General features: G+C 42.3%; 1 long non-coding RNA gene across 5 annotated transcripts; it reads right to left on the reverse strand.

The window, feature by feature from the left end:
• Positions 1 to 3,697: 3,697 nt before the first annotated feature.
• On the reverse strand, positions 3,698 to 26,932 carry LOC123614875 (uncharacterized). Of its 5 annotated transcripts, none has more exons than XR_012507216.1 (5): positions 26,657 to 26,919; positions 14,779 to 14,936; positions 11,071 to 13,799; positions 9,434 to 10,624; positions 3,698 to 8,386 (listed from the first exon to the last, which is right to left on the reverse strand). It is a non-coding gene; the product is annotated as an uncharacterized LOC123614875 (long non-coding RNA). The 5 variants fall into 5 exon arrangements; XR_012507217.1 differs by having other exon boundaries at positions 9,434 to 9,639; positions 9,779 to 13,799; XR_012507218.1 differs by having other exon boundaries at positions 9,434 to 13,799; positions 26,847 to 26,932.
• Positions 26,933 to 27,290: the final 358 nt, after the last annotated feature.

Consider the following 27,290-nt stretch of genomic DNA (forward strand, 5'->3'; position numbering starts at 1 on the left):
CTATTTTAGGAATTACTATGAGAAAGAAATACTAGCAGGACCTATAACAGGCATAACATTCCTAATTGTCCCTGAAAGCTCGTAGGCTAGAATGAATATTCTACAGTGTCTCAGAGCACAAAGCAGTGTCTTCCCTCCCCAGTCAAAATGCTTCCAGACACAGAGCAAGCGAATAGTTGCACGTGATGCCCTAGCCCGAAGCTGTCGCAAAAGGCTGCGGAAGCGGGTCCAGACAGCCTGGCCAGGAGCAGACCGACACCTGCACACCATCGAGGAGGCCCCTGCCCAGCCGAGGGCAGACCAGGTCTGCCAGCCCCGTCCCATCTTGTCTCCCGGTCACCTGGAGAGGAGACATCGAGGATGCAGAGACTAATGATGTGTCTTGAGCGGGGGCCTTGACCCGCTGTCCAGGCGGGTTTGCAGGGTCTCGGGCTGGAAGAACGCGGCTGCGGTCTGGCTCCCTTGCTGGGTCAGTGAGACCCACAGAGTCTGCGATCTGACCCAGGCGGCCCTGGGCTGAGCCCTCTGGTTTTCTTCTTTCCTTCTCAGGTGCAGTCCTGGAGGCCCCGGGGTCATCTTGCTGGCCCTCGTGGTACCATCTGAGGACAGCACAGGCTCACGAGGGCACCCCTCCCCTCCTTTGCAGCCTCCAGCTCTACACGATGAAGAACCAGCAGAGAGTTCTCTGCCCACCTCTCAAGACGGCAAAACCAGATGTTCAGCTAATTCAGTGGAAAAGGAATTCATCAAATCTGTCTTTTTGCTTCATGCAGATCAACCACTCAATTCACTTATCTATTTTGGTAGAAATTCACATAACATGATAACTGAGAAATGTCTTTTATCTGCTCTTTCATTAGGGGCTTTTAGCTCATCAGGATGGTGTTTGCGGAACCTGACAAAGTGATAAATTTTGCTTATTTTAATCCTTTCCTTTTTTCCACCAGAGGCTAATTGTTTGGTGTTCTTTGTTAAACTAACACTTTTGATGGGTTAAGAACCACTAAGGCCACTTAAACAAACAGACCATTCGTTCAGGTAAGAACAGAAAATTAACTTGCTGCATTGGGGCTGGTGTGTTAGTTGATTGACATTGAAAATGACATGTGGATTCATTTGGAGATTTTTTTAAATACCCACCCCACTGACAACTGTTCACATTCTTTTTTAGGTAGAAGAAATCGATTCTTTGGTATTTAATCTTCCTGAATTATGAAAGTAAGACCTCTAGAGTAATATTTTACCATCTTGCAAACGCACTGCTGACTCTCACTGATACAGTAGAATATAACACAATATTGACTTCATGTAATGTTTGCCATAAGTGAGCTCAATCTGTCTCTGTGTTTATCTTGCCCCATTTTGTTTCACAGGTTTAAAATCTAGATTAGACAAGCTTCATAAAACCCTTCAGGAAATATTTCATTTGTTTCTGTGCTCTATAAGTGTTATGTCATGGAACTTCTGAGTTTGCTTTAGCAATAATTTTATACTAAGAAAGGAGAATAATAATTTATGTTCAGAACAGTAAGTATAGGAGCAAAGTTAGAATAGTTTGGAATGAGGCGGTACTTGCTATGGGCTGGGCTTTTCAGAAGCCAAGTCTGCTGCAGGATTTGGAGCACAGGGTGTTTGTTACGGACTAAGAAATATGAAAGGAATGTGGGGGAGCTAAACTGAATAGAATGAACGGTACTGCGGGCCATTCGCTCAAACCTTGGCCAATCTGGCCTCATTCTTCCAGCAAGGATCTCAGTTAGTTACTGTACATCCTCATTTTTTTTCCCTTAACTCTTTTGCCTATTTTGAGACATTTGAAATCCCGTCTAAATTTTAAAACAGGCCACTGATTTAAAAACAAACCTGCTGATAAGTTGATTTGGATTTTTTCATAGCTGTAGAGTAGTCTGAGAGAATAGATGTCAACAATATTGAGTCTTAACAATTCATCCACACGTTATCTATTTATTTAAGTCTTTGTTAATTCCAAAAGTATTTTGTAATTTTCACTATATACCTCTGACACACAGCTCGTTAAATTTATTCCTAAGAGTTTTGTATTTTTGAAGCTATTGTCATTCTTATTATTTTTAAACTGTTAATTTCTGGTTGTTTGTTGCTAGAGTACAGAAATACAGTTGATTGCTGTATATTGATCTTCTGTTGCTCCATCTGGCCAATGTCATTCAATAGTTCCAATAGCATCTTCTTTTTTGTATGTATAGATCTCTTAGGATTTTCTATTGAATTATTTTTCATTACATACATGATTGCAGTCTACTTCTTCCATTTTGTCCTAAAATATTTTTTTCTTGTCATATTGCACTGGCTAGCACTTTCCGTACAGTGTTGAATAGAGGTGGTGAGAGTGGTATTCTTGTGTTGTTCCCCATCTTAGAAGAAATACATTCAAATTCACCATTAATATGAAGTTAGCTATAGATTTATTGTAGATGCTCTTTATTGAGTTGAGGACATTTCATTTTATTCCTAGTGTGCTAAGAGTTCTAAAATATGAATGGGGTTTAACTATTGTCAAATGCTTTTCCTACATTTATTTAGATTATCATATGGTCCTCTGTTTTTTATTGAAGTCTAGTCAGTTTATAATGTGTCAATTTCTGGTGTACAGCATCGTGTTTCAGTCTTATATATGGTCCTTCTCTTTTATTCTATTAACATAGTAAATTTCTTTGATTTTCTTGTATTCCTGTAATAAACTTCATTGAGTCATCATTTAATCTTTTGTATATATTGCTGGGTATTATTTCCTAATATGTTGTTAAGGATTTTGCATCCATGTTCATGAGAGGTAATGGTCTGTGATTTTCTTTTCTTGTAATACTCGTTGCATTTTGGCATAAGGTTAACGCTGGCTTCATAATGAGTTTGGAACTTTTCCATTCCCTCTCTATTTTCTTAAAGAATTTGTGTGGGATTGTATTAATTCTTTCTTACATATTTCATAGAATTTATCAGTGAGCTCACATAAGCCTGGTATTTTCCTTGGGGGAAACATTTAAGTTTTAAATTAAATTCCTTTATTTGATATAGGACTATTGAGACTTTTCTATTTCTTCTTGCATTCATTTTGTTAATTTTGCCCTTCATGGAATTTGTCTTTTTCATGTAGGTTAGGTATTTGTTGTCATAAAATTATTCAAATATTCTCATATTGGCCTTTTAATGTCTGTAGGGTCTGAAGTGATGCTCCTTCTTTCATTTCTGATATTGAGAATTTGTATCTTTTTTTCTTTTATTTACTTGATCAGTCAAACTAGAAATCATCAAAACGTTTCAATAAGCCAATCTTGGTTTTATTAATTTCCTCTATTGTTTGGCTGTTTTCTATTTCATTGAGCGTCACTCCTATGTTTTTCCCCCTCTACTTCCTTCAGATTTAAATTATTCTTCTTCTAGCTTCTAGCTTGAAAGATTCTGTCATTAATTTTAAGCCTTTCTATAAGCACTTAAAGGTAAAAATTTTCTTCTGTAACTGCTTTATCTGAATCCTAAAAATTTTGCTATGCTGCATTTTCATTTTAACTTAGTTCAAAATAAGTTACAATTTTTTCTTTGACTTATATATTCTTTAGAAGTGTTTTGTTTCATTTCAAATATTTGAGGACTTTTCAGATACATTTCTGGTATTGATTTATAAGTTAATTCCATTGTGGTTGAAAAACAAACAAAATACTGTGATTTCAATTGTCTAAAATTTATTGAGATTTATTTTATAACCAAGCATAGTGACTGTTTTGGTGAATGTTTCGTGCGCATCAGAATAGCATGTGTATCCTGCAGTTTTGGACTATAGTGCTCCGTAAAGGTCAATTAGGTCAACTTGGCTAATAGTGTTTTCCAAGTCCAGGGTATTACAATCGATTTTCTATTTGCTTTATCATTTACTGAGAGAGAGAGAAATGTTAAAATCTTCAAATATAATTATGAATATGTCCATTCCTCCTTTAAGTTTGTATAGTTTTTGCTTCATCTATGTTGAAGTTCTGTTATTAGGTACATGCATATTACTATTGTATGTCATCATGATAAAGTGTGTCCTTTATCATTATCATTTATCATTATGAAATGACTCTCTTTAATTCTGGTAGTATCTCTTGTTTCAAATTCTCCATTTTCCAGCTCTTTTGTGATTAGTGTTGCATGGCAAATCTATTTCCATTTTTTCACTTCAAACTTATCTGTGTCTTTATATTTAAGGCTATTTTATTGTTGTAGATGGCATACAAGTGCATTGTGTTTTCTCATTCAATCTGAATGATCTGTTTTTCGGTTGATGTGTTTAGATCAATACTGTCAAAAAGAACTTTCTGTGATGATGGAAATGTTCCCCGTCTACACTGACTAAGACAGTGGCACTAGCCACAGGTAGCTGTTGAACACTGAAGATGTTTCTAGCTTGCCTGAGGGTTGAAATTTTTATCTTATTTTATTATAATTAATTAAATTTAAATAGCCACATGTAGCTAGTTACTGCCATATGAAACAATGCACGTTTGGACAATTTACATTCAAGGCCCTTATTAGATATATTTGGGCTAAGCGTATTTTACTTCTATTTGTTTTCTGTTTGCTAATCTGATGTGTTCCTTTTTTTCCTCTTTACCTGTCTTCTTTAAAATTAATTTTGTATTGTTTATGAAGCCATTTTATATCTACCATCATATTACCGGCTTTTACTACTTTGTTTCTTTGGTTGCTCTAGTATTTAAAATATGTCTTTTTTAACATTTCACAGTCTATTTTCAAGGAATATTATATCATTCAAATATAACATAAGAACTTTACATCTAACCTTCCACCTTTTTGTTGTTGTTGTCATACATGTTAACCTCTACATATATTACATACAATAACACAAATCAGTGTTACTATTTTTGCTTTAAATGGTCAATTGTTGGTGAAAGGAATTTTAAAACTAAAAAAATTATATTTTTGCACATATTTACAGTTTCTTGTAAAATCTTGTACATCATCCCTTGTGCAGATAGATACAAGTTTCCAGCTGAAATTATTTTCCTTTGGTTTGCAGAATTTCCTTTAACATTTCTTGTGGGGAAGTTCTGCTGATGACAAAGTCTCTGTTTTTGTTTGGCTGATAAAGTTCTAAGATAAAGTCTATAAAATTCTAAGCTGAAAGGTTTTTTCTGACTTGTGTAGATTTTCACCCCCTGCCCTGGTTTTGTTGAGATATAAGTGACATACAGGACAGCTCAAGTTGAAGGTGTACAGCATAATGATTTGACTTTCATATATTGTGAAATGGTTACCACAATAAATTTAGTTAATTTATCATCTTATATAGATAGAAAAAAGAAAAAGAAAAAAAAAAGGATTTTTTCCCCTTGTTATGAAAACTCTCAGGACTTACTCTCTTTACTTTAAAGTACACCGCAGGGCAGTGTTAACTATAGTCATCATGTTACCCGTCACATCCCTAGAACTTGTTTATCTTGTAACCGGAAGTTGGTACCTTTTTACTGCCTTCCTCCGATTCCCCCTCCCCACCTCGCTTCCCACCTCTGATAAACACAGCTCTGATCTCTTTTTCTATGAGTTTCTTCTTTTGTTTTTGTTTTTAGACTCCACATATAAGTGAGATCATACAGTATTTGTCTTTTCTCTGACTTATTTCACTTAACATAATGCCCTCAGTATAGTTGCTGACAAAATGCCTTTGTTTCTTTGTCTGTAATGTACTTTTTCTCTTGAACCTCTGGCTACTTTTAAGATTTTTCTCTTTATCACTGGTTTTCAGAAATTTTACAGTGATGTGCTTTGGTGTGGTTTTCTTTGTGTTTATTCAGAATAGGGCTTATTGGACTACTTGGATCTGTGGGTTAGTTTTAATCAAATTTAAAATACTTCTGCCCATTTCCTCAAATATTATTTCTGATCCTTCTCTCTCTCTTTTCTGACTCTGATTATTCCATGTTAGGTGGCTTAATATTGTCTCACAGATCACTCGGAATCTGGTTATGGTTTTTCATGCAGTTTTTTCTGTATGCTTTGTGATGGGTAGTTCTGTTGCCATGTCTTCACGTGCACTGATCTCTTGCAATGTTTAATATTCTCTTAACCCAAGCCAATGAAAATTTATATTTTAGGGATATTTATCTGTAGAAATTCCATTTAATTCTTTTTGTATTTTTTATTTCTTTCTTCCTTAAATTTGTGTTTTCCCTTCAACCATTGAGCATATTACATATATACATGTATATTTCAAAGCATATATACATACATGCTTTGAAATTACTTTCTTCTCATTTTACCATCTTCAAAATATTCAAAATATTGATAATCTGGTTTTGTTTTTATTGACAGAGCTCTCTCTTTATACGTGTTACATCTTCCTGCTTTGTAATGTGTCTAGTAATTTTAAAATAGACATCCAAACATTGTCTTTTTTTTTTTTTTTTTTTTTTTAGTTTAGGGTTTTTTGTTTCTTTGTTGTTTTTAAGACTGTTAGGCTGTGCTCTGGCAGACAATTAAGTTATTTGTGCACTCATTTGCTAGTTTTGAAGTGTGTATTTAATCTTTTTTAGCGTTTTCTTCCAGGGCTAGTTTGGCCCGCTGCTGTGGCACGGCCCTTCTAAGGTCTCTATTGAAGACCCTGTGTGTTTGACAAGGTCTCTCTTCTCTGGCTGGCGGCAAGTCAAAAGGTTTCTGGCTCTGCTGTCTGAGAAACCCTGGGGTTGTTTGACTTACAGGTTCCTGGTGCCTTTTCTGCACCTGGAGGCTCTTCTTCTAGCCACATAGAGCTGCACTCTGTGCGTGTGCAGAGTGGTGTTCATCCAGTGACTTGAGGGGACACCTAGCAGGATCCTCAGGTCTTTCTCTGCATGGTTTCCCCCTCTCCAGCACTCGGCCTTGCAAAGTCCTCAGTTCCCTCAAGCCAGTGGTATGGCCTTGCTCCGGTAGGGGTTCTTCTCTCCGCACTACAGTCTGTAATTTGCCTCCTGGAAGTAAGTCTAGCAAATTTTGCATCCATCTCGTTTGTTTCCTGTCTCTCAGGGACCACAGTCTTTCACTTCCTGTTCTCCAAAATCTGAAAACAGTTGCTTAATATAGTCTGTCCAGTTTCACTTGCTGAGGCAGGAGGACAAGTCCCAGCTTCAGTGCCCCTCTGACAGCCGGATGCTGCGTTTGGTTTTTAATAAATAATTATAATCATCACTCACAAACTTTGTTCCTAATTTTTAAAATGTACCTAATTTCTTATATGGTTTCTATGCCATGTAGACTCTGATCATATTCTGAGTGACATTCTAATACGATCTCATCTGTTTTCCAGAGGACATGAAAATTACTTCCAACTTTTTCAGGATTATTATAAACATTTGGGGCTTATCTGTCCTCCTGACGTCCCTGTACATATCGTAGCTAATAATCCACCCCAACTTTTTCCGATGTGGATTCTGCGAGATAGAATTCCATTCCGAAGTCCGACGGGGAAGGGCTCATGGCTGAGTAAGTCTGGGAAATACTGCATGCTAGGTCCTCTTCTTGGTGAGGCTTAAGGTGCACTGGCTTGTTAAAGGCTTGGGGACTTTCGCATAAAGAAATTTTATTTATCTTTTTTGTTGTTACCTTAATTTTTTTGAACATTTTATGTAATTTTATTGTTATTCTCTTAACACCGAAAGCATGACTAATTTCAGTTTCAAGCGACAGAGCCTGGATGCGTGTGTCCTGTCAGGCCTCTGGTCTGCTCTTCCACTGAGGCCTGAGCTGAGGATCTGGACTGTAGTCGACGGCCCTTGGCAATTGTTGCCCACTCCTCAAGTCCTCCAGCCCTAGCTCCCACTCCAAGAGCAGGGATGCAGACTCCATAGGGGTGTCACCTGAGGCCCGGGAGTTGGTAGGCTCCTAAGGGAAGGAGATTGGGATGATATCAGAGGCCATAACGTCCCATGGAGGCTCCAAGGGCCCTGGGGATGTAAAGTTGCTAGAAAACACAATGCTTTGAGAAATTCCGAAGGCTTTGCTTCCCGCAGACCCAGGAGAGGTGCTGGTGGGGCCTGGGGTTATAAGGCTTGGAGCCCTGGGTCTCTGCCTGACCCCCTTAGAATTGTAGAGGACAGCACTCTAGGTTATAGGCTTACTCCAAAGACAGAGTTGCCTTGGGCTTTTGTATCTGCTCAAAGTGAAGATGTGGGTCTGCTCAGTAAGAACCCTGTCTCCATGGGCAGGGCCTGCTCGTCCTTGCTTGTTCCAGGCCGCCTGGCCATTCAGTCACCCTCCACTTGGAAAACCACTCTTGTCCTGCACGGGAGATGTTTGGAAGGCCGATAGACGAAGACAGAGAGGTGAACAAGGCAGCTACAGCTGTCCTGAAGAGTTGGTGAGGGCCAGAACTAAGCCGCTGCAGATGGAAAGAAAGCCAACAGTTCAAGGAATTTTCATAGAAACTCAGCACCAGATCCAGCCCGTCTAACTCTTCCATTCCCCTCTAGTGGGCCTCAGTAAACTATCTGTCATTCATCAAAAGCACTGTGCCAGGGGAGGAGGGGGCAGCGGGTAGAGAATAGAGAGTGTGCTTAGCATGCACAGGTCCTGGGTTCAATCCCCAGTACCTCCAGTAAAAATAAATTAATAAATCAATAATTAAAAGAAAAAAGCATTGTGCTGTCCTGACTCCCCACCCTGGCTAATGCCATCCTTTCAGCCTTTGACCATCTCTTCTTCCATGAGGGCTTCCCTAAGGCTTATGCCGAGCCTGGCACTTCTGTTTCCTGGCCAACACACTTTTTTCCAAATCGGTGAATAAAACCCAAATGACTAAGTGAAAAAAGGCAGACAGAGAAAGATGACTACTGGATGACATCACTTACCTGCAGAATGTAAAAAATGCAACCAACTAATAAATAGAAGAAAAAGGAAGCAGACTCACAGACAGAGAACAAACCAGCGGTTACCAGCGGGGAGGGGGCGGGGCGGTATAGGGGAGACGGGGCAGGAGGTGCGAACTTCCGGGTGTGAGAGAGGCTCAAGTGTGCATGTACGACACGGAGAGTATCGCCAATATTTTGTAATAACTGTAAATGGAAAATAACCTTTCAAAATTGTATACAAATTTAAAATTTTTAATTTAAAGATTTTTAAAATAAATGTTAAAAAAAAAAGAGTACATGAACTCTACCTGCAGATGAACAGTCCATCCCCTGGCAGTGAGCTGGGTGTGGCCAGGGAGTCCTACTGACAGTGCAGTGAGTGACCACTTCATGCTCTGCCCTGCGCCATCCCATGTTTGCCTCTCTTGCCAACCTCATCAGTTTGTTCTGTCCCACAGCTCTGTGTCGGTAAGCCTCACACAGAGGCACTTAATAAATATTTGTTTCATGAATATGGCGGCAAGCAAATCAACCTCCAGCCAGCAGTTCAGAAATCAACTGATAACAAGGTTTCTCACCTGGAGATGACCAGCCGGTGGACTATTACGAGGCAGGCGGGGTGCTCTGTGACGAGCCCCTCCCCTGAGCCACTCCTCCCGTGCCCAGGGTGCTGGTGGGGGCACTTGGGGGAGGAGGCACAGTGCTGGGAGGCCGGTGGTGACCGCCAGGCTCGAGCTGTCCTGACGCCACATCACGGGCTCCGAGCCCTCTCATTTTACTGGCTCTGTAATAAATGTGTAAGGCACATGGTCGTAGTTTATGCTGCAGGGCTTAAAGTCATTTACCAGCCATGTCCACCCTCTTGGCCAATAAATGTTTTCCAAATCAATGAATAAAATTCAGTGAGGAAATGGGCCCTTTACCTAGCGGGACGCACAGCCTCCTGTTTGCAGCGACTGTGCCTGGAGGTGCCCGGATGTTTGGGGGGCAGCCCGGCTGTGCAGGACCCCAGCAGGGCTGACGCAGCTGCCTCCCCAGACCTGGCGCTGGCTCGGCCTGGATGGTCAGACAGGCATTTTTACTGCCTTTTCTTTTCTCCATGAAATTTTTAAGTTGTTTGCTGGAATTGGCTGCATTAATCAAGCAGTTGTTTCTCAGAGACATGGTTTATGTTTGCTGGAGCCAGGCAGGGATCCGCAGGCACTGTTTTCCCCTGCTGAAAGTAAACTCTGAGCCAGAGAGTGAAATGCCATTGGTTTTATTTCATCGCAAAGCCCCCGAGGACAAATTCTCATCCTTTCTGGATTTAGATTTGGTTTTGTGACAAAGTCGAAGCAATGAGACTGGAGGGAATTTTGGGACATGAGAAAGAAGACAGGAGAAAATTCTGAGTCTTTAAGGCATAAGGAGCAGCCAAGGAAAACCACCCACCTCCAGGCCCCATTCAGGGGCCAGCATACCTTCGTCTGCTCGGAGGGGCAGGCTTGTCCTCTTACGTGACTCATCGCCCCGCCAGAGTGCAAGGCGCTTGTGCTGAGCCAGGGGGCATGGTGACGCTGGGCGTGAGGACTGGGCGCTTTCCAGCCAGGCGCCCGGGACAGTGGTGGTTCCTCGTTCACATGGCTCCCAGGTACCACATTCAGCCCCACCGTGCGGGTAGTTTATCACAGCTCATTGCCGAAGGCCGTGTCTGTTTCATTTCAAGATGGTGCTCATTATTTCTCCAGAGAATTAGAAGTAATCTATGAACCCTGATTTTAAAAGGGGAACTAGGAAAAGCATAAACAAAAAAATAAAAGCATCTATAAGCAGGCAATTCAGACATAACTTCTGGCAACGTTTTGATTATTTTTCTTTTGTCTTTTTTTAGACCCTCCCTGGGACCTTGAATATTTTATGAGAACGTCATTTTTATGGATTCGCAGTATTCAGCATTACCGGTGTATCGTAAACTATCCAGCGATTCTTCCGTCATTGATTATTTAGGTGGTTGCTCTTTTTCTCACTATTATAAATAAGACTGCGTTGAGCATCCTGGTGCAAAAATCTAGGCCATATTTTTTTATTTTTACAGGGCACATTTTTGGAGGCAAGGCTATGGGAATCAAAGAATATCACCTCTTTCACAGCCTCAGTCCATAAAGCTAAATACTAAACTAGGCTACACAGTGTCCTAACAGCCTGTTAATTTACCAAGAAAAATCATCAGACTTACTGTGAAGACCTCCAGACTCTAGTCATTCGGTTCATTTTTCCTTGAAGCCTTCAACCAAATTTCTTGAAATAGGCATGAAGCAAAATGGAAAACTTTTCTGTGGATACAGAAAAGATCCATTCTTGTTTCTTCTATTTCATGAAACAACGTTTTTCAGTTTGCTGACCAGCATTGTGCTAGGATGCACTGCAAATGACAATGAGCTTCAGACTTCCAAGTAAGCAGGCAAGTCTCTTCCCAGCCCAGAGGCGACATCTGGGCAGCACACAACTTCTGAAAGCCTTTCCTGGAAAACAGCCTCGGATCCGTTTCCAGCACCAGGCACACAAAGCCCACTTCAAACTGCACTGGATAAAATAATCTGCGTGGTTTGTATTATGCTAACCTGAGGTTATCATTGACTCTACGGGGCTGTGGTTTTCCCTTAGGTCCAGTCTTCAGATAAATCAGACCCCGCCATCAGCAATGAACTTGTTAGCTTCAATTGAATAGGTTTTCTTTTTCGGTCTTGAAATTCCTATGTCTTTATGTAACTTCCCTGCTAACTATGACAAAAATAAATAAACACATTCCACCAGTGAGGAAAGAAAGGCAAGGCAGGCAAGGCGAGAACGTGACGTCTGCACCCTCCACGAAGGCTCCTGATTCAAGGCTGGAAAGGCAAGAACCACAGTGTCCTTCAAATCCAGTGGCATGCGGCGGCCTCTCCAGCCTGTGTTTTGGAAAAAGCATCTGAATGAAGGACTTTACAAATATCGGTATGCTAGTCACTGTGTTAGGACCATAGCCACGGTCGGCATGCCCTGAACTGAGCCAGGAAGTCTGGGGTGAAGGCGGCAGGAGCACCGCTGCCGGCTTTCTCTTGTTGGGCCTGATACCACCCCTTCTAAGCCCTGGATGATCACCTACTGTTCTGAGGCCCCTGGACAGAAAGCTTCAGCGCAGAGACCGCATTCAGGTTTCTGTCAGAGCACAGAACTCTTTTCGAGGGGGGTGAAGTAAGGCCAGGGAGTGGCCTGATTTCAAGGCATTTTTTTTCCATGCGTCCTGCCTGCCCCCGAGTTACAGTCTTGGAGAGGAAGGGGCGGGGGGGGGGACCCCCCGCTGAGCAGGCCGCACTTGAGGGGAACACGCTACCACTGACGGCGCTGGGAAGTGAGCCCTCCTTGTCCACTCGTCTTTCGTGTTGCTTGGAACACACAAGTGAGAAAACAGACCAAGTCCCCGGGCCTGGTGGTGCTTACGCTGTATGCGACAGCAAACAGGAAACATACACAATAAACAACATTTTTAAAATTATAACTGATTTTGTTGGTCACCAGGTGAGACGTGCAATGGGAAAAACAGAGCAAAGGGAGGAGAATTAGCCAACACACAGCAGGCCAGGCCGGCCTCACGGAGGGGTCATGGGACAAAGGCTGGGAAAGGACGGGGAACCTCCCCAGTGGCTCCCTGGGAGAAGAGGCGTTTCCGCAGAGGCCCGGACACAGGCCCCGGGGGTGTGAGTGGGGCCGTGGTGGGCCGCGAAGTAGGGGTCTTGCTCCAAGAGGGGACAGGCTACGGAGTCCCTGTAAGGACTTGGGATTTGCTCTGAGAGATGGGTAGCCACCTGGAGGTTTAGAGCTGAAAGGACCCACATGGCCAGTTCCAGCATCATTTTGGGGAGTCGCTGGGCCTCTGCTGGTGCCCAGCCTCTCCCTGGGAGCCTCAGATGCCTGAGCCCACCTGCTGCTGGAATTCCTGTTTGGAGCCAGAGACCCCAGACTCACTCCTGGGCCCACGTTCTGCCTGTTGGATCAGCCAAGGTGCAGTAACTCGGTGGACTGTTGAGTTTCAGAGAACTGCTGCCTTATTAAGAGAGCTTGGCAAAGGGCAGGGGGTTTTGGTGGTGGGGCTGGCTGTGGTCATTTGTCTAGAAGGCACCATGTGGTCCCTGCCTCCCTCTGAGCCTTGGTGGCCGGCTGGGGTGGGGGTAGCCAGACGTCACCAACTTCCAGGTTTAAAATTATATTCCCCGAACATGAGCTAATCTTCCCGTGAAAGGAAGAAAAACATTTTACTGCGCGTTGCTTTATACTTTCTTTTAAGGCACAAGGGCTTTTATCTCCAGTATGACTACAGATGAAATATCGCTCGCTTCGTGTTTCAAGATAATTCCCTTCCAGCAAATGTCCCCCAGGAATCAGACGTGGAAAGTGCACAGTGTCATAACTGCATTCTCCTCCTTTGTACAAACACGTCCCTCTGGGCTCCGTCTGATTGTCGGGTCCCAGCATGTAATGGTCACTGCTGGGCCCAAAGGTCTGGCTTTTAGTTTCCTAGACGGGCCGGCGAGGTTAACAAGTTAATAAAATCCTATTTATCAGAATCCCATTTCCTCTTCCCTGTGGCTCGGGGTCATAATTATTCTTTATGGACTCTCGGCGTTTCTTTAGATCTGATTTCCTGGAACTCCCCTCCTGTTTCCTGAGAGCCACGCCACAGAAGGAGAGCGAGGTCGGTCCCGTGGAAAGATGTCTGTTACTCATTTCCACCTGGGTGTGACGAGGCTCAGGCTGAAAGGCACATGCTTAAACAGTCAAGATTTTAATTTGTTCCTGGTTCCTTCTCCTCTCGGGCAGATGGAGGGCGGAAAGCTGGTGGTCCTTAGGGAGCCCCAGCCCCGCATCCACAAGTTAGTGGGAACCAGCTTCCGATCTCAGTCCGGCTCCAGACATTGACCTGAAAAACTGGAGCAATAACGTTTGAACCTCGTGCACATATGTAGGTAAACTACAGTCATTTATGCTACAGCATCTTGAAAACAGCTTGCAGACAACAACAAAGGTACAGACCGATGCGCATTGTCTGGGTTGTCTCGCTGCTACAGTTTCCCTCTGCGACACACCCGCCCCCCGCTCCAGGATAAGGAACCGGGGCTACATTAGCCAGACCTGCTCTTATTAGTGAGGATTCATTTATCAGATTCCCTGACTATGAGCCTGGGAGAGCCATCGTCTGACCCTGAGTTAATTAAATAGAGGAGAACTGAGGATGTCTGTCTCCGAGCAGGACCCAAGGTGAGACTCTGTGGTCCCTGGACTGGGGACGGGTCAGGCTGCAAAACTCTTAGGACAAGATCCCTGGGCCGTGGGGAGTGACTGAGGACGGATCCCCCAGGACCGGCCTCCTGTCTCTAAGGGAGTGGCCAGAGCCTAGCTCTCTGTCCTGGCAGGTTGCCAGTGCCTTGTGTCCATCAGCTCTGACTTTCCAGCTCTCTGTTTACTTGCCTGAATTTCCAGCTTTGGCCAAGGAGGCTTTGTCTATAAACAGACAAGGCTCAGGTGTGCAGGCGTGTGCATGTGCATGTGCACGTGTGGTCTTTTTTTAAAGGACTGAGAATCTTTTGAGCAAGTCAATGACTGGGGATTACATAGTCTTTTCCTTGGAACGGGAGATTCAATCTTGTAAAGAAATAAATCCCCCCAAATTACGCCCTATACCCCTTGAAATATGACACAGACCACCATGAGGATGCTTTGCAGTTTCATAGCGTGATGTTAAATCACACGTGGGGAAACAGTGTATGAGATGATCAGGGGATTTGAGAAAAAGAAGAGTGATGAGGGGCACCGTTATTTTAGAGAAAGCAGAGGACCTAGCCCTGAGCAGGGACAGACAGAATCACTGAGCTGAATTCCTAGGCCAGAAGGAGGCTGAAATACGTACAGGGCTGCAGCGCTGTCGCGCAAGAAAGCCAACATGTTGAGACCAGGCGAGGGCCGCGGGGGCTCTGCCAGGTCAGTCTCCGGGGGAAGCACGTCCCAGAGCAGCCCGGACGGCGCGATGCCACCGTGTGAACAGCACTGCGGTCGATTACAACTCTTCTGGGAGGAAAGATGAGAAAAGGACGGCGATGATTAAATCTTTGCCAGGGAGGATGGGGGTTCGCAGTTGGATGAGAGAAGGAGATTTTACTTTACTCAGCTTGGGGAAAAGTGACTTTCATATTTTGAGAACAAAAAGATATACGTCTTTATAGAGATAATCCAAACAGCATGAAAAATATATGAAAGAAAAAAGATGAGATTTGGTGAACGCTGGTCTAGAAATGCCACGGCAGACCCATCAGTCTACTAAAAGACAGATGGAGAGAAATCGTTGTACAGAATTGGGTCTTAGAATAAATGTTATTTATCAAACATGTACTATATTTAATTTTAAGGAACTGCTAAATTTCAAACAAATTCTCCGTTGCCGCTTCTCCATGAGAAAACAAATTGGTTTCTAAAAGACTCCTAGGAGGTTAAGGGGGAAAAATGGTAACAAGCAATTAATGGGTTAGACTCTGCATCATTTCAGTTGCACGTTTCAGTTTTTCACACTTCCTGTTAATTCACTGTAAAAGCTGACAGAGCAAGTGTGCCTACCTAGCTCCCTCCGCCCTGCCTCTCACCTGCCCACCGGATTTTAGTAGCTGTATCTGTCCATTTTAAAGTGTTATAGTATCCGCGGTCTGCCTCATAACAATAATTTGCAGAACTGCTTTGTCCCACCTCTGCGTTTGGACGTGTGCACTGTTTGCCGTGAGATCATGTTCCAGAGCTTTCCCATCTGGACTTGCTTATTCGGTTGTCCTGTTTGGTTAGCTGGGTTTTCCAGGAGCAGCTCATGGATGCTGTCAGCTCTTGAGTTCTTCATGTCCGAGTGTGTCCATGTGTTGCTTTTATTTTTGGAGGGCAATTTGATTGCAGGAAAAGAATCTGGGGACACCGCACTTTTCCTTGACAGTCCTGCAGGGTCCTCCACCATGGTGGGGGAGGGTTTCTGGAGCGGCAGGAGGGAGCCAACGTGAGTCCCTCCCCTGGAATAACATCACTTTAGCCCAGGATACTTATGTGATTCCCAAATGGTTCTTTGTTATTATATTAAGTGCATTAAACACACACACATAACGCACCTCGTTCGCAGACGCCACGCGCACACCGCATTACATAGCAGCACACGGTAAAGCCTGCGTCCTGTGATTCTTCTTGTTTTCTTTGTTCTTAAAATTCAGTAACATCAGCGGGTAATGTCTGTTTATCTATCAGCATCGTTTTTTCCCCTGAAACATAGTGTGTGTCTGTCTGATATGCAGATTCAGAAATACTTTTATTTAAGTCACCCTTAAAAATGTCCCTGCGTATTCTGTGTGTGCTAACATTCGTTCTGCGCACTTGCTCATGATGCCCCCTCCTCCTTTCTGTCTCGTTCTGTACAGACTCTTAGGCCTGTTCGTTATGTTCCTGTCCGTATCTGCAGCATCTGTGTTGTATGTCTTCTAGTATGACTTTTAATTAGTTTTAATTACTTCCTTAATTTGAAGGAATTATGAGAATAATGTGTGCATAATGAAAACAAACACATTTAATACCAAAGTATGTACAGAAAAAGTTAATTTTCTTCTCTTGTAGATATCCAGACCCTCTGTCTGCCATTTCCAGATTTTTGTGTATCCTTCTGGAAATAGTCTTCACAAATAGCACATAATCTACACAAAAAGACAGGGAACTATAGAATTTTTTTAATTATTTCATGTCAATACATATAAGTCAACTGTACAGCTTTTCATGATTGCATATTTCTTTTGCTATAAATACCGTAAATTATTTATGAACATTCACACTTTCCTACTTTTCCACCTTTTGTATTTTATTTTTAAAATGCCATTTATTGCAATTATCTTCACACACATGGGCGAGACTATCTAAGATAAAATTCTGGAAGTGGCATATTGCTATTTAAGATGCCACATGCCACAGTGGGGACACTTGGCAATGTCTGGAGACACTTTTGGCTGGCACAGCTAAGAGATGGGGTCTCCTGGCATCTGGTGAGTGGAGACCAGAGATGCTGCTGAACATCCTGCAATGCACAGGCTAATTCCCCACAACAAGGGGTTATCTGGCCAGCACGTCAGGAGTTCTGGATCTGAGAGACCCTATGCTATAGAATATCAGCCATCAACGTATATATCTAAGCTCGGGAAAGATGGAGACAGGGCCCAATCAACTGAAAGGGGACAAAGGAAAACCAGTGTCCGGTTAGGGATAAATGAACTATAAAGAGCATATAACAACGTACGAATAAGGCATAATTAAGGGGAAACTGAGGACAGAACGTTCACAAAGGGAAATAAATATGTTAGAAATAGCAAGGAATAGAAATAACACAGCAGTAAACTGAGCAACAGTGTAGGGACCAGGCATTATAAAATAATAATTAATAATAATAATAATAATAATAATAATAATAATAATAATAATAATAATAATTAATAATAATAAATTCTGTAGTAACTAAAATTTATTACCTTGAATCCCATGGAAGTGTCATTTTGTAGATGAAAAACTCAAGTGACAATTTCATGAGTCAGCCTAATATTAATTACGTGCTCGTTGATAAGGAGTGAGCTAAACATTATAAACAAGTTCTCTAATTTGTTCTTTAAAACAGTTTGACAAGCTAATTCTCAGAATGCAGATTGTTACTTGTGCTCTGAAAAATTAAGCGCCTTGTCTAAGATCAAAGAGAAATTACACGCACCACCAGAACTGAGTCCTAGTTTTTCTGTTGTCAAACCCCATACTCCACCTTTCTGATTATGAGGCTAATGCCTACACAGAATAGAGAAACAGCAACAACAAGAAGAGATTAATACAATTTAAAAGACTGTCTTTTAATCTTCAGGGAAGATACAGTTCAGGGAACTATATTCAATACATTGTAGTAACCTATAATGAAAAGGAATATGAAAAGGAATTTACGTATGTAAAAAAAAGAAGATTATCAAAGAAAAAGACAGGCAACGGACATCCAACATGTGGACAGTGGGTGCCTCTGACGTAGAAAACATAATAAATTAAACAGAGAAGCATATTCAGAGATATCAGAGAAGAAATCATTCTCCAAGTTAAGGGAAGAACTCAACCTGCTACTTAAAAGATCCCATCACATTCCTGGAAAATTTAAGTAGAGAAAACAGATCCTGAAATACATCCTGGTAAAATTATTTAATTCTAAAGATGGAATACCACCATCTTTCAGACTGAGAAAATACAGTTAGCCGAAAGGAGAAGGGAAAATCAAGCACTACTGCCCTCAGACTGCCCCCCAACACAACTGCGTTACAGAAGCAAAGGTCATGGATTTTTGAGGGAAATTGTGTGCCGTCACTTTTGTACCTAACGGAGTTGTTCGTCACGTACAAGGTCAACAAAAAGTCATTGTCAAAAATGCAGTCAACTCCTCCTGGTAAGCCATAGTTGAAATGATTGAAAATGAGGAACTCAGAACAAAGGGAAGATATTACGAAAGGGCCAGTAGTGAGCATTTAAACACAGAACTAAAGATTTAAAAAAAAAAAAAGATAAACAACTACAGTGATTATGTTTATGACACTATAAAAGTCAATATTTTGAAAGAAAAGGTTATAATAGTAAAAAATTTTAAATATTCTGTAATATGGAGAGACTAAACTTCTTGTGCTTGTTAATTAAAGGAGTGGGTTGAAATGTATTACACTGATTTTCATGGCAGAAAGGCCAGAAAGCATTTCATTTTTAAAATATCATTTCTGGAGTTGAAAAAAATGTAATGCTCTCTGTCCATATTATTTAAAGATATAAAATTAGTCACTAGAACTTAGGACAAATTATGTGGCTCCTAAGTCAGTCATCACAAGAGGAAAAAATATTGATTATAAAATGAAAGCTAAAAAAGGAACAGAAAGTATTTCATTCTGACTGAAAAGAGGTGGGGGGCATGGATAACTCAATATGTGAAAACCGATTAGCATAATTCACTATGCTGCCAGATTTATGAAGAAACCATATGGCCATCTAAGTAGATGCAGAAAACATTCAATTAAATTTAACACTCAAACGTGATCGAATAACAGCTCTTAGCCAACTAATAAGAAAAGGGAACATTCTTAACTTAATAAAAGGCATCAACAAAACAGAAATCACCCTATTTGAGAGGCGAAACATGAGAAGCATTTATTCTGAAGTGAAGAACAAGAAAGTATTGTCTATTATGATTGTTCCTAATTAACGTTGTACTGGAACCCTAGCAAGTATAATAAGACCAGGAAAAAAGGATCCCCTCCTTCCACACACCCCTCAAAACCCCAAACTAATACATATATTTATATAGAGAGAGATTGGAAAGGAAGAAACATAGTTATTATTTCCAGCAACCATGAATTAGAAAATGTAATTATAAAAGTTTCTGCCAAAAACAAGAAAAATTTACAAGAACCTGGGAATAAATCTAACAAAAGGCAAGCATGACTTTTACTGGGAAAATCATAACACAATTTAAAAATAGCTAAATAATAAAAAAAAAAAACCTGCGTTCTACATCTACAAGTCGGAAGACAACTTACAGAGGTATCAACTGCCTCTAACTTAATTTGTGAATTTCATGTAATTGCAGTCAAAATCCCATAAGGGTGTTAATGAAACTTGACATTAGCTTTTATCATAGAATAAGAATGACAATAAGAGAAGACGTTTTGAAGAAGGAAGAGTAAGGAATGGGGTGGGCAAGGGAGACTGTCTATTTCCCCCAACTTCATAACATCCTAGCATTTAGAACAGGGTGATATCCTCACAGAGGTGAGCAAACAGACCAAGGACGCTGAGCAAAGATCTTGGAAGCCGATCCACGTGTATTTGATTCCACCAAGAGGCTACCAAAGCTCCATGACAAAAAGGCATGGTGAAGGCACCAGATGATGCAGTGTTGGTGCTAGAACAGTCACCGGTCATACGGGGAGAATACAGTCAAGTATCATAGCCCATGACACGTACCCCATGACCAATCCCAGGTGGGGCAAAGAAATAAGTTCGAAAAGTAAAACTTGAAGTTTCGTAGGAGAAAAAATAGGACAGCAGCCGGTGCTGAAGATGTGGAGAGAAGACGACACTTCTGCTCTGCGGGCGTGTGTGAGGAGGTGTTGGGGTGAGGGTGGGGAGCGTTGTAAATGGGACAGTTTCTCCGGAAGTCAGTCTGCTTCTTCTAGCGAAGCTGATGATGGCTACAGCCCTGCCTCCCTGCAGCTCACTGACTCAGAATAGATCCCACAGAAAGCTGCACACATCAGGTGTTCAGCTGTAAAATGGAAGATGAGAAAAGACCTAAATGCCCACATGTGGGAAATGGATTAATCATGCCATATTCATTAAACAGAACCCTCCTGAGGCCTGAATGTGCCCATCTGGAGTAGAAAGGATGGGACAGATGCTTCCACTATATGAGCAACATTGCATCTTTTAAAAGAAATACTATCTGAGGCAGAAATAGAAAATGCAGTTAAACACATAAATTGCTATGATGATAATTTGGCACCAGTGCTCTTCTTGAGGATAAATTTGTCTGTTAAGAAAAATAGGCTTAATAAACTCCCGTAGATCCAGAAGGGAAAACCCAGACAGCATAGTTTGGAGAAAAAGACATCAGAAAGAGGATGCTGCTTATGATAAATCTATGATTAATTTAAGAGCGTCAGATGGTAGAAAATGTTTACTTAAAAGCCAAGGATTCTACTCTGTATGATACTAGAATGTGGATACTTGCCAATATACGTTTGCCCAAACCCATAGGACGTACAACACCCAGGCCGAACCCTGAGGTGAACTGTGGGCTCTGGGTGATGCTGATGTGTCCGTGCAGGTCCACCGGCTGTGACGGATGCTCCACTCTGGTGGGGGATGCTGGTGACGCTGGTGCTGTACGGGTGTGGGGGCAGAGGGTAGATGGGAAATCCCTGTACCTTCCACTCAGTTTTCCTATGAACCTAAAACTGCTCTAAAAGATAAGTCTAGTGGGAGGGTAGAGCTCAGTGGTAGAGCGTCTGCTTAGCATGCACGGGGTCCTGGGTTCAATCCCCAGCACCTCCATTAAAAATAAATAAATAAATAAACCTAATTACCTCTCCAACCTTAAAAAAAAAAAAAAGTCTAGTAAAAAAGCCAAAGATGTAACTTGTGATATAGTAAAAAAAAAAATAGTTGAGTATTTTAGTTTCAAGATTTTTAATGTGTGCACATTTTACAATGATCATTTATTCCTTTTGTAACTAAGAAAAATTATTAAAAAGTTTCATCTATTCGAGGAATCAAAGCAATGCAAATTACAACAAGGAAACACCATTTTACATAGATCAAACTGTGAGACATGTAATTAAAATGACAAGATCCCTTATTGGTAAGAGTTCGGGGAACAGACAGAATGTAAAGTAGTGCCGATTATCTAGAGGGCATCTCCGCCCTGGGAAACATTCAGACCCTTTAAACTGTAATTCCACTGTAAGTAAATTAACTCCAGCTAAGGTCAGAGACGTGCAAAATATTTACATAAGAGGGGGTGTGTTTTTTCTTACATTATAAAAGTAAAATATGGGAGACCTCTGTATACCTGACGATCAAAATTTATTTAAATAAAATAGGCTACACCCATATGAGAAAATAATACCTAATCACTAAGATAAATTTTTCAAACATATTTAATTTTATGGGGAAATGTTTGTGATATATTGGTAAGTTTAAAAAGTAAACTTCAAAACAGTACTACAGTTTGACCCTTATTTTTTGTGTATGTGGTTGTGTGTGTTATATACATATAGATGTATCTGGCTGCACAAATACACAGCTCTGTAAAAGGAGAGACAGAAAAGGAAGGAAAAAGAGAGCGAGAATAAGTGGATAGAAGGGAGAAGACCACAATGTTACCTGCACTAATTTCTGGGAAGTTTAACATAGTCCCTGTATTTCCCATCTTTGCACAGTGCACGTGTGTCCCTTTGATAGATTTTAAAATGCTAGGAAAAGCACCCCTGGCTTCTGGAGCCCAGCGCCTTGCTCACGTGACTGTGGTGGGTGGAATTAGATTCCTCCGGCCCAGTGTCTGTTCATTTACTCAGATGCCAGATGGCGGGGGTAATTTAGAATGCACCCCTTCTGAATCCAGCCTTTGTACTGCAGGGCGATTTACAAGCTTGGAGGAAAGGACAATGCTATTGTGGGGTGTGTGCAAGCAAATCAGGGAACTGGAAGCATTGTCTGGTAACAATTGTCAGATTCTTCAGCCCTGTGCACACGCATGGCCCCGATAAATCACCGTGCAGACCGCATCACGGGATGTTCAGGTTCCTCAGAACTCGCAGTGAGAAGCAAAGTGGAGTCCCACCAGGGCTTGAACTAAGCGTGAACTTCTGGGGGAGGAATGCCGGTTTTTGTTGTGAAAATAAAAGTGCTAATTTGATAAGGAGATTAAGGGAGTGGATGGCGGGGAAGGGAGGCCTCCTTGTTAAAAATTTACCATTGTTAATGGAATTCATGAATTACTCCCATCTGCTATTTCTGGTTATAAAAATAACAAGCCAAGAGGGAAAATTATGGGGGTCTTGTCGCTCTGGAATGTTACACTCTTTAAGGAATTGGACATGAGCTTTCATACTTATCAAAGGTTTATTCAAATATAAAGTTCAGTGTGTCTTTGTATACATATCCATGCAAGCGTCTATACCAATAACCTGGGACAGCGCACACAAAGAATTTCTGGAATAAAGTAAACACGACGTAAAGATACCTAATCTGCTTGCACGGAGAAGCGTTCCCGCTCACCTGATAAGTGTATTCTCAGCATTCTGCCGTCCGGAAGCTGACGGCATGTTTGCTGATGCTAATAATTCGTGTGCTAACTCTCCTGGTCACCTGTCCAGTCACATGTGATCACTTATCCTTAGCTGCCCTGGGGTTCTTGGGAGTCATATGACTTCAGAAGTGATACCCATTCTTTCCGGAAATTCAGGAAAGGAAGGACTAATTTGTTTGAGGCTATGAGTATAGTAAAAATGTCAGATAAGAAAAAATAATTTGAGCAGGTAAAGAAAAAACAACACAACTTTTTTTTTTCCACCCAACACATTTGAGCACCTGCTCTGATCCAGCCTCTGTCTCAGGCTCTGCAGTTAGAGATGTGGTTTACAGTCAGGACCTGTCCTCAAGAAGTTCAGTGTTAGTGGTTACAGGACTGAAATCAGCGAGGTGTGGAGAGACCAGATAAAGGAGGGGAATTCCCCAGTTCCCTCACGTGCAGAGCACAGACCTGCACCTACTTCCTCCAGGAGGACGATGGAGAAGCCCTGGTCTTGGGGTCACCAAACACACAGGAAGTCTTGGGTGATAGCATTTAAATGAAAGTCTTACTACTTAACAGTGAGACCCCCAGCTCTCTTCCCCAGGATAGCTTCCAAATGTTAGCAGCAACATATAAGCACCCCAAATAAGGATCTGTAGATACTGACACTGGAGACTCCTGAATAAAAGCCATTGACTTGCTTCTCTCGGCCTACAGGGAATCCCAGCAGTCAACAAACTCACTCATGCATCAGGACTTTCGAAGAGCTTGTCACTGCCCCACATTAAACACGAATGACAGACAAAGTCACAGATCTTTGAGGGGTGCCTCAAACTTGGAAGCGTGAAAGTCAATCAAACAAAGGCATGAACAAAAGGAGGCTAGAGGAAACAGTGTAGATACCAGAAGAAAATTTCCTAACAAATGAAAAGTGTTCTTGAGCTATACAGAGATATTGCATTCATAATACAAGAACAGAATATTTTTAGAAAATGATGAAAGCCTCTGGGAAATTAAAAACATCAAACAAAACTAAAAAAATCAAACTGAAGGATGGAGTTCCATTCTCTGATGAAGAGACTGAAAAAACAAAGAGATAGAAAATATTAGGAAAAAAACAAGGCATGGAAGATTAATCTAGGAATTCTAACATGTTACCAATAAGAGTTTCAGACAGAACAGATTAAGCAGTGCAATTATCAAAGAAACAACATAAGAAAAACCCACAGGTCTTTTTAGAAACAAGTATTCAGACTGAAGGAACAGTCACTTAAAAATGACCCAAACCAACAGATGCCATCATGAAATGTTGATACATCAAGACAAAGAGAAGAACTTGAAAGAACTTGAAAGCTTCTGGAGTCCAGACAGAAAGACAGGTGGCCTGAAAAAGGATTATGCTATTGACCTCAGATCTCTCAACAGCACCAATGCTTGAAGACAGTGAAATAGTGCTTTTGAATTTCTGTGGGAAAATGACTTTCAATAGAAAATTCTATGCCTGGCCACACTATCAAATGTGCAAATGGAATAAAGTCATTTTAGAGAAGCAAGAGATAAAAGCACTAGTTTCATATTCACCTTTTCTTAGTAAGCTATGTAAGAATGTGCTCCAGCACAATGAAGGGGTAAACAAAACAAAAAAAGAATAAATAGGATCCAGGAAAAGACATACATACATACTAGTATGTTTTTATGGTGGTCAAAAACTAGAAACCTAAATGTCCATCATGGGCAGCACGGACAAATATATTTCAGTACACACAGATACAGACTCACACACACACACGTACACTATGCTATAGAGCAAGGAAAGGGACGTCACAAGCGTGATATTGAGTGAGAAAAAGTCAGTCATAAAAAGACTGTAGGTTCCATTTACACTAAGTTTAAAATCGGCAAAGCAAAACCAAACGGGGGTGGGAGAATTCAGGAGAGTGGCCTCCTCTGAGGGGAAAGTGGGTAGTGACGGGTGACGGACAGGATGCATGAGCGGGCCGTCTGGGAGGCTGGTTTGTTTTCTTTCTTGGTCTGAGGAATAGGTAAAGTGTGTGCTCATTTTGTAACACTTCATCCAGTTGTGTACACTTTTGCTTTGCTTACTTTACTGGATGAATTTTATACTGTAATTAAGAAGTTTATTCAAAGCAATCCTTTGAAATAAATTTTCAACTTGAAATATGAAACACTTACTCCGCATGATCTAGAACTACTGTTCGACTATCTTTTGCTTTCCATTAGATCTACGAATTTTGCCCTCAAAGAGGTGCCCTCATTGGTGCCTCCCACCAGACCTCCGTCTGGGTAGTGAGGCACCACCACACGAGCTGGCCTTGGTTGGGTGCATGGGGAAGGGGGGGCTTATTCAGTCAGGTGGGGAAGAGCTCACAGTGACCTCAGACCCAGAAGCCTCACAGCCCCTGGTCCCCTCACTGGCTCTGAGAACCCCAACAAAACACCTGGTATTCTGAAGCCCAATTCCCTCCTCTACAAAGTAGAGTTACCAGGCACCACAGTGAATTGTGTGAAGGTCACATGACCTGGTGTGCGTGACGATGCTTCAGAAACCACAGACATCCACACACCTGGGCATTGTAAACGCAGCCTCCAGCGACAGAAGTTGCTCTTGTGATCCCTGTTTGTTTTGTTTTTGTTTAATCTTTTTCTTTTTGTTGAAGTATAGTTGATTTACAATTTTGTGTTCGTTTCTGGTGTATAACATGGTGATTTATATATATATATATATATACATGCTTACACACACACACTCTTCTTCATATTCTTTCTCATTATAGGTTGTTACAAGATATTGAACGTAGTAGTTCCCTGTGCTATACAGTAGGTCCTTGTTGTTTATCCCTGTTCTTGTTTCCTCTGATGGCACTGGACTTTGACCTCTGCCTCTTTTGTTTCACAAGGGTGTTTCCAGACCTGAACACAGTTCACAACGGAGCCCCGGGGAAGGAGGTGAGCTCAGGCATCAGGAGGTGGTCCTGAGCTGGTTGTAATGGAGACATTTAAGTCCTCCCATCAGCTGTTTTCTACCAGTTGTGGAAATTCAGGGTCCTATTTCTATTTCCCAAATATATATAGTGTAGAATTCTTGTTTTGTTTTGTTTTGTTTTGTTTTAGGTAAAGAAAATGAAGGGAGTACTTGGTTCTCCAGGCAAGCTCTCAGGGTACAGAGCTGAATAAAGATCTTCTAAATGTATCTATCACGGTTTAGAGATGTAGAGCTTTCTTACTTACTCAGACCCATTCCAAATCCCAAATCGTATGGAGAGGAAAATGTGAAAACAGCTGTGAAAGGCCAGCGTGAGCCCCTCCCGACCCACACGCCTCCCAAGCTCCCGGAAGAGTCCATGCACACTCCAGGCTCCATCCACCCTCCGGCAGATCCCGTACCAGTGACCGGCACACACGTGACTTTATGTCTGGCTTTTGTCTAAACCACTGTATTATATATCATTCTATGATGATCACACAGAGTCATAATGATTCTAATTGTTTTGGGAGAAAAACATTATCAAAGTTTTAAAGGAATTTTTGAAGATAGGAATAAATCACCCAAGGCTGCGTTCGAGCATCTCCCTCCTTGACCTAAATACCTCCGAGGGCTTCACTTTGCTCTGGAGTGAGACCAGGCTCAGCGCCTGTCTCGAATCGAACACACACCTGCAGTCCATCCCTCTGCCTCGGCAGGAACTCTTTTTTTTTTTTTTTTTTTGCTTTTGGCTCAGAGAAGCACAGCCTCCCTTCCCCAGCCTGGCACATTCTTCAGGCTCAGCTCCGGTACCGTGGCTCTAGGGGGCCACCCTGACTCCTCCCAGAGAGACATGAGGACCACCGGTACCATGTGCTCTCACGGAAGCTGGACTTTTCTCCCTGCACACATCGCGAGGAGTAGTTCTCCAGTTACCTGTGGCGTTACCAGCTTCACGTTTCCTCTGCCAGCAGATCACACGACTTGGATCCCAGGCACCCTGGCTGCTTCCGGGAGACATTCGATACAAGCTTGCTAAGTGGAGAATCAGCCCGTTACCCCCGTATGAGAACATTTTGAGAGAAAGAGAGGGAGAGAGAGAGGAATCTCTGTAATTCTTGCAAACCTGCTGGATGGTCAGGCCCCGTAAGAAGGCTGCTCTCTTGTTCTCTCTGCATCCCCTGGCCCGCACACCCTGCCTCACCCTTATCCTACGCGCATGATTGCCACCCCCCCAACCCCCTCGCCCCGCACTAAGTGGGAAGTTTAATCAGTTTAATCAGTAACCACCTGCATGCCCAGCCTGCCCGCCTCCCCCAGCTGATTGTCCTTGCCCTCAGACCAGAACAGCTCCGGTATGTCCCACCATCAGCAGGAAAACAGCCCTCGCCCCAGCCACTCCCCCCACCCCCCACCCCCACAACCAAGGAGCCCTTCTGACGTCATGCCCCCGTTACTGGTGGCCTCCTCCTCTGTGTCGCCAAGATTACTGCTGCGTCCTGCCCACCTTCGGGCATACGTGCTGGGGTGTCGCTCCAGGACCTCTGCCTCTGACTTGCAGGATTCCCTG

The sequence above is a fragment of the Camelus bactrianus genome, chromosome 5, assembly GCF_048773025.1.
Source record: "Camelus bactrianus isolate YW-2024 breed Bactrian camel chromosome 5, ASM4877302v1, whole genome shotgun sequence".
Lineage (NCBI taxonomy): Eukaryota > Metazoa > Chordata > Mammalia > Artiodactyla > Camelidae > Camelus > Camelus bactrianus.